A 12,411-nucleotide genomic window follows, 5' to 3' on the forward strand; every position below is an offset into this window, starting at 1 on the left:
GTGTGTAACACTGACAGAGTGGGGTCAGTCTGGGCACCTTTACCCCCACCTCCATCCACCTATTGCACTCTTACCTACCTTCTCCCCACCCCACCCCCTCCCATTTATCTCTCCACCCCGAAGCTCCCAGCTTCATTCCTGATTAAGGGCTTTTGCCCGAAAATCAATTTTCCTGCTCATTGTATGCTGCCTGACCTGCTGTGGTTTTCCAGCAACACACTCTCAAATCTGATCTCCAGCATCTGCAGACCTCACTGTCTCCTAAATGTGAGCTGTTGTATTCTGGTGAGGTGATCCAGGGCAGGACTTATACAGTTAATGGTAGGGTCTTGTCAGTGTTGCTGAACAAAGAGACCCAGGGGTACAGCTGCATAGTTCCTTGATAGTGCCGGTGCATGTCAACAGGGTGGTGAAAAAGGCACTTGGTAGACCAGCCTTTATTGGTCAGTGCATTGAGTAAAGGAGTTGGGACATCACACTGTACAGGACATTGATAAGGCGACCATTAGAATACTGTTATCACTTCAAATCTCCCTGCTGTTGGAAAATGTTATTCAACTTTAAAGGATTCGGAAAAGTTTTATAAGGATGTTGCCAGGACTGGGGGTTTGAGCCATTGGGAGTGGATGAAAAGTCTGGGGCTTTACTCCCTGAAGCATTGCAGGCTGAGGGGTGACCTCAAAGAGGTTTAGAAAATCATGAAGAGCATGGAGAAAGTGAATAGCCATTATCCTTTTGCAAAAGTAGGGGAGTACAAAGCTAGATGGCACAGGTTTTAAGGTGAGAGGAGAAAGAATTAAAAAGGACCTGAGAGGTAACTTTTGCATGTAGTAGGTGGTGTGTGTATGGCAAGAGCTGCCAGAGGAAGTACTGGAGGCGGGTATACTTACAACATTTAAGAGGTATGTGGATGGGGATATGAATAGGAAGGCTTCAGAGGGAAATGGGCTAAATGCTGGCAAATGGCACTAGGTCAGTTTAGAAAGACTGATCGGCATGGACGAGTTGGACTGAAGGGTCCGTTTCCATCCTCGCTAACTCTAGGACTCTATCTGCAAGGCACAAGTCATGACTGTGATGCTATACTCCCCACTCCCCTGAATGAGTACAGCTCCACAGCACTCAAGAAGCTTCATAATCTCCAGGGCAAAGGAGCCTCTTGCTTGGCATCACATCCCATAAACATTTGTTCCATCCACCAGTGACGCTCAGCAGCAGCAATGTATATTATCTCCAGGACGCGCTACAGAAATTCAGCAAAGATCCTTCGGAAGCACATTGCAAAACGATGGCCACTTCCATCTAGAAGGACAGCACATACATGGGAACACCACCAACTGCAAGTTCCTTTCCCATTCACGCAGCATTTTGTCTTGGAAATGGGATAACCTTCCCTTCACTGTCACTTGGTTAAAGTCCTGGAATTCCCTCCCACAGAACATTGTGGATCTAACAACAGCACATGGGCTGCAGTGATTCAAGTGCAATTAGGGACGACAGGTTGCTCAGGCTGCAGCACCCATATCCCATAAAGAACAAAGAAAACTTACAGCCCAGGAACAGGCCCTTCGGCCCTCCAAACCTGAGGTGATCCAAATCCATTGTCTAAACCTATCGCCCATTTCCTAAACATTTGTATCCCTCTGCTCCCCAATACTCATGCATCTGTCCATATGCACCTTAAATTAATCTACCATTCCTGCCTCTACTACCTCTGCGTTACAGGCACCTACCACACTCTGCGTAATGTATTGCCACGTATATCCCCCTTAAACATTTCACCTCTCACCTCGAACGCATGACCTCTTTTTATTGAATCCCTCACCTGGGAAAAAGCTTATCTCTATCTATCCTGTCTATACCCTTCATGATTTTGTAGACTTCAATCAGGTCCCCCCTCAATCTGAGGATTTAAAATTTGAATTTAGGCAACAAGTATATGTAGATTTTTATTAACCACAAAATAGTGTTTCAATTTAAAAGAATACTATAAAATGGCTGAGAATAGTGACTGGACCCTGTGAATCTGTACTGCTGATTTGCAGAATTAAGCTGAAATTCAAAAACAAGAGGACAATAGAGTTTTCATAAAATGAACACTGACATATTAATTGACCATTCGAACTAACCTTGAACTGCTATCATAGCATGATGATTTATGTAAATAAGATTTCTTTTCCAAGGAATAGCATTGGATTGCCTGTTGTCAATAATGTCACCATATTACAGTTGATTGGACTTCTCTTCTAATTAAGAAGAGATGTTGTTGGGCCTTTGTAACTGGTGTGTCCACATGAAGAGTCCAAGAAAGCTTGTTGTGGATGACCACTCCCAGCAGCTTGACACTCTCCACTCATTCCACCTCTGTGATGTTAATGTGTGGGGGGGCATGAGTAACATCCCACCAAAATCAATCATGAGTTCCTTGGTTTTGCCAGCATTGAGAGCTAGGTTGTTCTCAGTGCACGATTTTTCCAGGTCTTCCACCTTCTGTCTGTATTCTGTTTTGTCGCCATCTGAGATTCGACCGACTATGTTGGTGTCATCAGCGAACTTGTAAATGGCATTAGTCTGGTATTTGGTGACACAGTCATGGTATACAGTCAGTACAGTAGGGGGCTGAGTACACACCTCTGGGGGCTCCAGTGTTGAGTGTTAGTGAGAATGAAATATTGTCCCCAATCTTCACTGATTGTGGCCTGTGAGTCAGGAAAGTGAGGATCCAGTTGCAGAGAATGGGGCTGAGTCCAGGATCACGAAGTTTCTTAATCAGTCTCAAGGGGATAATAGTGTGGAAGGCTGAACTGTAGTCAATGAGTAAGATTCTTACTTAGATGTTCTGGGTGTCAAGATGTTCTAGAGAGGAGTGAAGGGCAAGTGATATGGCATCTGACATGGATCTGTTGGTCCGATAGGCAAATTTGAGTGGGTCAAGAGTAGTGGGGAGGCTAGAGTTGATTAATGCCATGACCAGCCTTTCAAAGCACTTCATGACCACTGAAGTTAGGGCCACTGGGCAGTAGTCATTGAGACATGCTGCATGGGTCTTCTTAGGCACAGGAATGATGTTGGCCCTCATGAAACTGGCAGGGACAGTGGCCTACTGCAGGGAGAGGTTGAAGATGTTTGAGAAGATCTCTGCCAGTGGATCTGCGCATGCTCTGAGTACATAGCCTGGTACTCTGTCTGGTCTTATCTCTTGCCTTGGATTCACACAAAGGAAAACTGATCTGACCTCTGATGCAGTGACTGTTGGGTTAGGTTCATCAGGTTTTCATACAGAGGATGGTACGTGTATAGAATGAGCTGCCAGAGGAAATGGTGGAGGCTTGAACAATTGCAACATTTAAAAGGCATTTGGATGGGTATAGCAGTGTGACCGCAGACAGGTTCTGTGTTTCACTGACGCTGGTTAAAGGTTCAAAGATCCGGTTGTTTGACAAATTCAAACCACCCCCCACTTTCAATTCTTCACCAAGCACTCGCTGCCTCTCTCTCTCTCTCTGTCTCTCTCTCTCTTTCCACCCTCCTTTTCTCCATCTCTAATCTTTCTCTCTCTCTGATTTAATCTTGTCCATGGTAATCATTATTTACCTTTTAAAAGATAGCAGTGTTTACATTTGACAATATTCCCTTTTATAAACTGGGGCACTATTTCCCAGCAGTCTCTGTGCCAGTAATACTGTGGGCCATTGACGCACAGAGAGATCCCACAGGGTACCCACTTCCTGCTCCAGAATGTGCTCAAACCCCACTTTTCTATCCAGCAAGAGACCATGGCTTTCTTTGAGAGTCCTGTTTTTAAAAACAAAATCATTCCCTCCATCCCAGGATTTAATTTTGTGGATGATACGTTCAAAAAGGAAGAGATTGGAGCTGGGCGGTGTTTGCCGTCTCCCCCAGATCCTGTCTCCCTTTCTCAGCTCAACTACAAAGACACATCTTATCTCTCTATCGCTCCCTTCTTCCCACACACACTCTCTCTTTGTCTGCGTCTTGTGTTCTTTTACCCCTTTGTCTCAGAAACAATCACGTTGTACTGCAAAATATTTCCATCTCCCCCACTTCAAATAACCACAAGTCACATTGGTGTGTTTGGGATAGTTTTATTTAGTTGAAAACCAACAAAAGAAAGCTGGAGAGGGTTTGAGAGAGAGAGAGATAGAAAGATCCCCTCCCAAATACTCAGGGAATTGAACTGAACTGGCCAACCTGCATCTTATTTATGCGATTATCACATTTGATCACCCAGACCTGTACACGTCTCACATCGCTCTGACATTAGAACAAGTCTTTGGAGGGAGATTCTCATTTAATGTTTTAATTCCTTCCTTGGGGAGTCCTGTCTGTTAGACACTGTCTGGGGATTGATGTATTTGTATCAAATCCCAAGGCCCTGGTTACTTTAACCCCAGGCTTCAACTGTTTTAAAAATACAGGGCCGCAATCCGAAAGGAACAAGTTAACCAGAAGCTCCCAAAGCCCAGGGTCCCTCAGAGGAGATTAAACCTCGGGGTAAATAAACACACAACTCACGTGGGCCCCCACAGGGTGCAGCCTAACGACCAGGCCTCAGGCCTCAGGACTGTGTCACCTCTGGGGAAAGCTCTTGTTCAAAGGTCTCCTGATCCTAAAGAAAAATTTGAAATGATGAGTTAGCTAATTAAAACACTCACTGCCTGCAGGGAGAGCATTGGGGCAGTTGGTGCACAGCAAGATCCCACATGCAACAATGCAGCAGCAGCTAATTACTCTTTCTCCCCTCTGTGATGCTGCTTCAGTTTAATTATTTCCTGTCACTCCAGGATCAAACATTGCAGCGATTTCACAATCTCAAAATGTCTCTCCCTCTTTCTCCCCTTCTGTTTCCCCTGCTCCCTCAATTTTTCACTCAATTCCTCTCACTCTCTTTCTCCCACTGTCGAATTTTCTCATCCTGCCCTTTTGACAACCCACATTATTCTGACTTTATGACAAGTCTTTCGAGAGGGTCACATCATTTTGGTTTTAATTCTGCCCTCAGGCAGTCCTGCCTCTGAGATCCTGGGGATTAACATACTTTAACCCCAGGCTTCAAAAATGTTTTTAAAATGAAAGGGCCGCAATCCGACAGGAGCCAGCTAACCAGAGGTCCCTAAAACCCAGGTCCCCCAGAGGAGATTAAACCTCGGAGTAAATAAACACACAACTCACGTGGGCCTCCACGTTCCAAGAGACCTCTGCCCCGGCCTCTGACTGAGTTGCACAAACCTTGGTGTGCTCAGGCAAGGGTCAGACCACATCCTTCCTGGCAACACACAAGGGAAGCAAGGCCACTCGCCTCTCTCGCCTTCAATTTCGGCACGAGCGCCTGTGGAGGGACGGCCGGATTCAACGTGGGGATTGCCCGCCCTCCAGTCGTGTCAAGAGACCTTTGCCCCCGGCCTCTGACTGAGTTGCACAAACCTTGGTGTGCTCAGGCAAGGGTCAGACCACATCCTTCCTGGCAACACACAAGGGAAGCAAGGCCACTCGCCTCTCTCGTCTTCAATTTCGGCACGAGCGCCTGTGGAGGGACGGCCGGATTCAACGTGGGGATTGCCCGCCCTCCAGTCGTTTCAAGAGACCTCTGCCCCCGGCCTCTGACTGAGTTGCACAAACCTTGGTGTGCTCAGGCAAGGGTCAGACCACATCCTTCCTGGCAACACACAAGGGAAGCAAGGCCACTCGCCTCTCTCGCCTTCAATTTCGGCACGAGCGCCTGTGGAGGGACGGCCGGATTCAACGTGGGGATTGCCCGCCCTCCAGTCGTTTCAAGAGACCTCTGCCCCCGGCCTCTGACTGAGTTGCACAAACCTTGGTGTGCTCAGGCAAGGGTCAGACCACATCCTTCCTGGCAACAGACAAGGGAAGCAAGGCCACTCGCCTCTCTCGCCTTCAATTTCGGCACGAGCGCCTGTGGAGGGACGGCCGGATTCAACGTGGGGATTGCCCGCCCTCCAGTCGTTTCAAGAGACCTCTGCCCCCGGCCTCTGACTGAGTTGCACAAACCTTGGTGTGCTCAGGCAAGGGTCAGAGCACATCCTTCCTGGCAACACACAAGGGAAGCAAGGCCACTCGCCTCTCTCGCCTTCAATTTCGGCACGAGCGCCTGTGGAGGGACGGCCGGATTCAACGTGGGGATTGCCCGCCCTCCAGTCGTTTCAAGAGACCTCTGCCCCGGCCTCTGACCGGGTTGCAAAAACCTGGGTGTGCTCAGGCAAGGGTCAGCCCGCATCCTTCCTGGCAACACCCAAAGGGAACCAAGGCCACTCACGTCTCTCTCGCCTTTCATTTTCGACACGAGCGCCTGTGGAGGGACGTCCGGATTCAACGTGGGGATGGCCCGTCCTCCAATCGTGTCAAGAGACCCCCCGCACCGGCCTCTGACCGAGTTCCCCAAACCTGGGTGACGAGCAGCGCAGGGCGGCAGAGCCGTCGCACTTGGCCGGGTGGCAGCGGGAAGGACCAGCCTATTCACAATAGCGGCCACCCACTCCCAGAGCCGGTCGTGCGGCGCCCGTGGGCGTCCCTCGACTCGTAAGGGGCTTTAACGTGTGCTCAGGCAAGGGTCAGCCCACACCCTTCCTGGCGGCACCCAAGGGATCCAGGCCACTCGCGTCTCTCGCCTTCATTTTGGACACGAGCGCCTGTGGAGGGACGGCCGGAGTCAACGTGGGGATGGCCCGTCCTCCAATCGTGTCAAGAGACCCCCCCGCCACGGCCTCTGACCGAGTTCCCCAAACCTGGGTGACGAGCAGCGCAGGGCGGCAGAGCCGTCGCACTTGGCCGGGTGGCAGCGGGAAGGACCAGCCTATTCACAATAGCGGCCACCCACTCCCAGAGCCGGTCGTGCGGCGCCCGAGGCCGGCCCTCGACTCGTAAGAGGCTTTAGGGTGTGCTCAGGCAAGGGTCAGCCCGCATCCTTCCTGGCAGCCCGCAAGGGAACCAGGCCACTCGCGTCTCTCGCCTTCATTTTGGACACGAGCGCCTGTGGAGGGGCGGCCGGAGTCAACGTGGGGATTGCCCGCCCTCCAATCGTGTCAAGAGACCTCCACACAGGTCTCTGACCGACTCTTAGAACAGACAGGGAGAGTTTGGCAATTCTGTCAAAAAATTGACAAAGTGTCAAAAATTCGACTTCCAAGAGCTCTCCAGCATGCACTCATACCCGCCATTAGAGTGCTATGCCCGTGGGACCGTTTTTCGGATGCCTTTCAAAAAGGTCCCGCGCCGCCATTTTGTTCTAAAAATCGTGTTCCCAGAAATCTCCGGGTACCCCGCCAACCTCACTGTGTAACAAATGCAAGTGGCACTGAATGGGTCTGAATTTCAAATTTGACTGCATCGCTTTGGAACTCGATCCCCGCAAAACTGTTTGGATTTTTCCGGGTCTGGACTTCCGCGACAGACAAAGTTAAAGTTTTCGGGCTGCAGACACAAAATGAGAGCTGGCCAAGTGCTGGGCTCAATTCACACAGTTCCTGCGGCACTTCGGAACACATGTTCGGCGCCAGTTTGTGAATCTTTCCCGATGCTTCGGCACTTTCCTCCGCTGACACTTAGAAAAATTTTCAGCAAAGTGTGAAAAATATTCTAAGTGTTTTTTTCTAAGTTTTTCTGGTTACTCATTTCGGACTTTCAGGCACTTTCCTATGTATTCCTGGTTTCACACTTTAACACGTCTGCGGGTTATTTCCCTAAGTTTTACAGTTCACTCGTTTCGGACTCTCAGACAACTTTTCTAAGCTTTCCTGGTAACTTATTTCACACAGCTGAGAACTTTCGAACCCTTTCCTTAACTGTGCTGGTTACTCACATCACCTCTTCAGACCCTTGTCCCCGTTATGAAAGAGACCAATTCCCACCGTGGGAAATGCATGAAACTTGGTCAGAACGCGGGGGCAGTGTCCGCCCTCCAAGGCGAGACCATCCGCAGCATCGCCTGGTCAAATCCGGCTGGGCCAGCCGGCCCGAAAGGTCAAAGTTGGTATGAGCAGTCACATTCGCTCCCATCACAATTTGGACCACTTGCCACCGTTCAAAATGCACGAAATTCGGACTGAACACGGGGCAGCGTCCGCCCTCGAAGGCGAGACCGTCGGCAGAATCTCCGGGTCAAATCCGGCTGGGCCAGCCTGCCCCGAGCACTCAAAGTCGGTATGAGCAGTCACATTCGCTCCCATCACAATTTGGACCACTTGCCACCGTTGGAAATGCATGAAAGTCGGCCTGAACGCGGGGGCCGGTCCGCTCTCGAAGGCGAGACCATCCGCAGCATCGCCGGGTCAAATCCGGCTGAGCTACCCGGCCCCGAGCACTCAAAGTTGGTATGAGCAGTCACATTCGCTCCCATCACAATTTGGACCACTTGCCACCGTTCAAAATGCACGAAAGTCGGCCTGAATACGGGGCCGGTCCGCTCTTGAAGGCGAGACCTTCTGCAGAACCGCCGGGTCAAGTCCGGCTGCGCGAGCCAGCCCCGAGCACTCAAAGTCGGTATGAGCAGTCACGTTCACTCACTTCTCAGTTTCGACCACTTCCCACCATTCAAAATGCACGAAATTTGGACTGAACACGGGGGGAGGGTCCGCTCCCGAATTAGAGACCCTCGGCAGAACTGCTGGGTCAAATCCGACTGAGATACCCGGCCCCGAAGTCTCAAGGTCGGTATGAGCAGTCACATTCACTCCCATCCGTATTTGGACCACTTCCCACCGTTCAAAATGCACGAAAATCGGACGGAACATGGCGGCCGGTCCGCCCTCAAGGGCGAAAATGTCGGCAGAACCACCGGGTCAAATCCGGCTGAGCTACCCGGCTTAGAAGTCTCAAAGTCGGTATGAGCAGTCACATTCGCTCCCATCCCAATTTGGACCACTTCAAGTACAAATCAGTAACCAGCGACACTTCGAATTTTTTAGGCTCAGTACAAATCAGTAACCAGTGACACTTAGATTTTTTAGGGTCCAGACTGTGATGGGAGCGAACTTGACTGCTCATACCGACTTTGAGTGCTCGAGGCCGGCTAGCCCGGCCGGATTTGACCCGGTGGTTACAAATCAGTAAACAACGTCACTTAGAATTTATTTCAGTCAGTACAAATCAGTAACCATCGACACTTAGAATTTTATTCAGTCAGTACAAATCAGTAACCATCGACACTTAGAATTTTATTCAGTCAGTACAAATCAGTAACCATCGACACTTAGAATTTTATTCAGTCAGTACAAATCAGTAACCATCGACACTTAGAATTTTATTCAGTCAGTACAAATCAGCCACCAGTGACACTTAGAATTTTTTAGGATCCAAACTGTGATGGGAGCGAACTTGACTGCTCATACCGACTTTGAGTGCTCGAGGCCGGCTAGCCCGGCCGGATTTGACCCGGTGGTTACAAATCAGTAAACAACGTCACATAGAATTTATTTCAGTCAGTACAAATCAGTAACCAGTGACACTTAGAATTTTTTCCAGTCAGTACAAATCAGTAACCAACGACACTTAGAATTTTTTTGAGTCTGTAGAAGTCAGTAACCAAGTGCATTTTTGAATTGGTTACTGACTTCTCCTTTCGAGTTGCGGCTGTGGTTGGCTTCAATTAGTGGTGGGGGCGTAATTATCGCCCAGGGGAGCATGCCCTGGTAGTGTGGCCGGGATGGAGTGCCTTTTGAAGGGGGTGTTTCTGAATTTGGATCCTTTTTGAGTTGCATTGCCGGATGGGTGTGATTTTAAAGGGTGTGTTTGCCTGGATTGCCACCGGCGGTATGGTCAGGCTTAGGGTGAGTGTTCGGTTGCTGGTTAGGGAAAGGGTTAGACTCCGGTTTAGTGTTCGGGTTCCCGTTTTGGTAATGTTTGATCTGCATTTTCCAAGGAGGCGAATCCAAGGCTTCAGAGGGAAGTTGAGTGCTCGGGGCCGGGTAGCTCAGCCAGATTTGACCCGGCGGTTCTGCCGATGGTCTCGCCCTCGAGGGCGGACCCTGCCCAGTGTTCAGGCCGAATTTGATGCATTTCCCACGGTGGGAAGTGCTCCAAACGGGAGAGGGAGTGAATGTGACAGCTCATACCAACTTTGAGTGCTCGGGGCCGGCTAGCGCAGCCGGGTTTGACTCGGCGATGCTGCGGACGGTCTTGACTTCGAGAGCGGACCAGCCCCCGTGTTCAGTCCGATGTTCATGCATTTCCAACGGTGGGAAGTGGTCCAAATTCGGATGGGAGTGAATGTGACTGCTCATACCGACCTTGAGACTTCGAAGCCGGCTAGCTCGGCCGGATTTGATCCGGCGGTTCTGCCGATGGTCTTGAATTCGAGAGCGCCATGGCCCCCGTGTACAGGCGGATTTTCGTGCATTTCTAACGGTGGGAAGTGGTCCAAACGGGGATGGGAGTGAATGTGACAGCTCATACTGATTTTGAGTGCTCGGGGCTGGCTAGCGCAGCTGGATTTGACCCGGCGATGCTGCGGATGGTCTCGCCTTCGAGAGCGGACCGTGTTCAGTCCGAATTTCATGCATTTCCAACGTTGGCAAGTGGTCCAAACTGTGATGGGAGCAAACTTGACTGCTCAAACCGACTTTGAGTGCTCGGGGCTGGCTGGCCCGGTCGGATTTGACCCGGCGGTTCTGCCGACGGTCTTGAATTAGAGGGCGGATGCTGCCCCGTGTTCAGTCCGAATTTCGTGCATTTTGAACGGTGGTAAGTGGTCCAAATTGTGATGGGAGCGAATGTGACTGCTCAAACCGACTTTGACTCTTCGGGGCCGGGTAGCTCAGTCGGATTTGAACCGGCGGTTCTGCCGACCATCTTGAATTCGAGAGCGGGCCGGCCCCCGTGTTCAGGCCGAATTTCGTGCATTTTGAACGGTGGCAAGTGGTCCAAACGGGGAAGGGAGCGAATGTGACTGCTCATACCGACTTTGAGCCTTCGGGGCCGGGTAACTCAGCCGGGTTTGACCCGGCGGTTCAGCCGGCAGTCCCGCCTTTGAGGGCGGACCCTGCCACCGTGTTCAGGCCGAGTTTCACGCATTTCCCACGGTGGGAATTGGTCTCTTTCATAATGGTGACAAGGGTCTGAAGAGGTGAAGTGAGTAACCAGCACAGTTAAGGAAAGGGTTTGAAAGTTCTCAGCAGTGTGAAATAAGTTACCAGGAAAACTTAGAAAAGTCGTCTGTGAGTCCAAAACGAGTGAACTGTAAAACATAGGGAAATGCCCGCAAACGTGTTAAAGTGTGAAATCAGTAACCAGGAAAACATAGGAAAGTGCCCGAAAAGAAGAAATCAGTAACCAGAAAAAACTTAGAAAAACGTTTGACAACAAGAAAGCAGTAACCAGAAAAACTTAGAAAAAGGTTTGAAAATGAGAAATGAGTAACCAGCAAAACTTAGGAAAAAACACTTAGAATATTTTTCACACTTTGCTGAAAATTTTTCTAAGCGTCAGCGGAGGAAAGTGCCGAAGCATCGGGAAAGATTCAAAAACTCGCGCCGAACATGTGTTCCGAAGTGCCGGAGGAACTGGGTGAATTGAGCCCAGCACTTGGCCAGCTGTCATTTTGTGTCTGCAGCCCAAAAACTTTAACTTTGTCTGTCGCGGAAGTCCAGACCCAGAAAAATCCAAATGGTTTTGCGGGGATCGAGTTCCAGAGCGATGCAGTCACATTTGAAATTCAGACCCATTCAGTGCCACTTGCATTTGTTCCACGTGAGGTTGGCGGGGTACCCGGAGATTTCTGGGAACACGATTTTTAGAACAAAATGGCGGCGCGGGACCACTTTGAAAGGCATCCGAAAAACGGTTCCACGGGCATAGCACTTTAATGGCGGGTATGAGTGCATGCCGGAGAGCTCTTGGAAGTCGAATTTTTGACACTTTGTCAATTTTTTGACAGAATTGCCAAACTCTTCCTGTCTGTTCTGAGAGTCGGTCAGAGACCTGTGCGGCGGTCTCTTGACACGATTGGAGGGCAGGCAATCCCCATGTTGACTCCGGCCGTCCCTCCACAGGCGCTCGTGTCGAAAATGAAGGCGAGAGACGCGAGTGGCCTTGGTTCCCTTCGGTGTCGCCAGGAAGGATGCAGGCTGACCCTTGCCTGAGCACTCCCTTAAAGCCTCATTACGAGGAGAGCAGGCCTCACGCACTGCACGACCGGCTCTGGTAGTGGGTGGGCCGCTATGGTGAATAGGCTAGTCCTTCCCTGCCACCCGGCAAAGTGCGTCGGCTCTGCCGCCCTGCGGTGCTCGTCACCCAGGTTTCCAACCCGGACCTGCGAGCGTGGTGCGAGGGGCGACCTCGCTGCGGTCCACACCTCGATCGATCTGGTTCGGTCCGGTGTCGGAGGTCCCTTGGTGGGCCGGCTTTCCTGTTAAAGGAGCCGGTGCTCCAGGCCGAGTG

This window comes from Chiloscyllium plagiosum, unplaced genomic scaffold (assembly GCF_004010195.1).
Source record: "Chiloscyllium plagiosum isolate BGI_BamShark_2017 unplaced genomic scaffold, ASM401019v2 scaf_9759, whole genome shotgun sequence".
Taxonomy (NCBI): Eukaryota; Metazoa; Chordata; class Chondrichthyes; order Orectolobiformes; family Hemiscylliidae; genus Chiloscyllium; species Chiloscyllium plagiosum.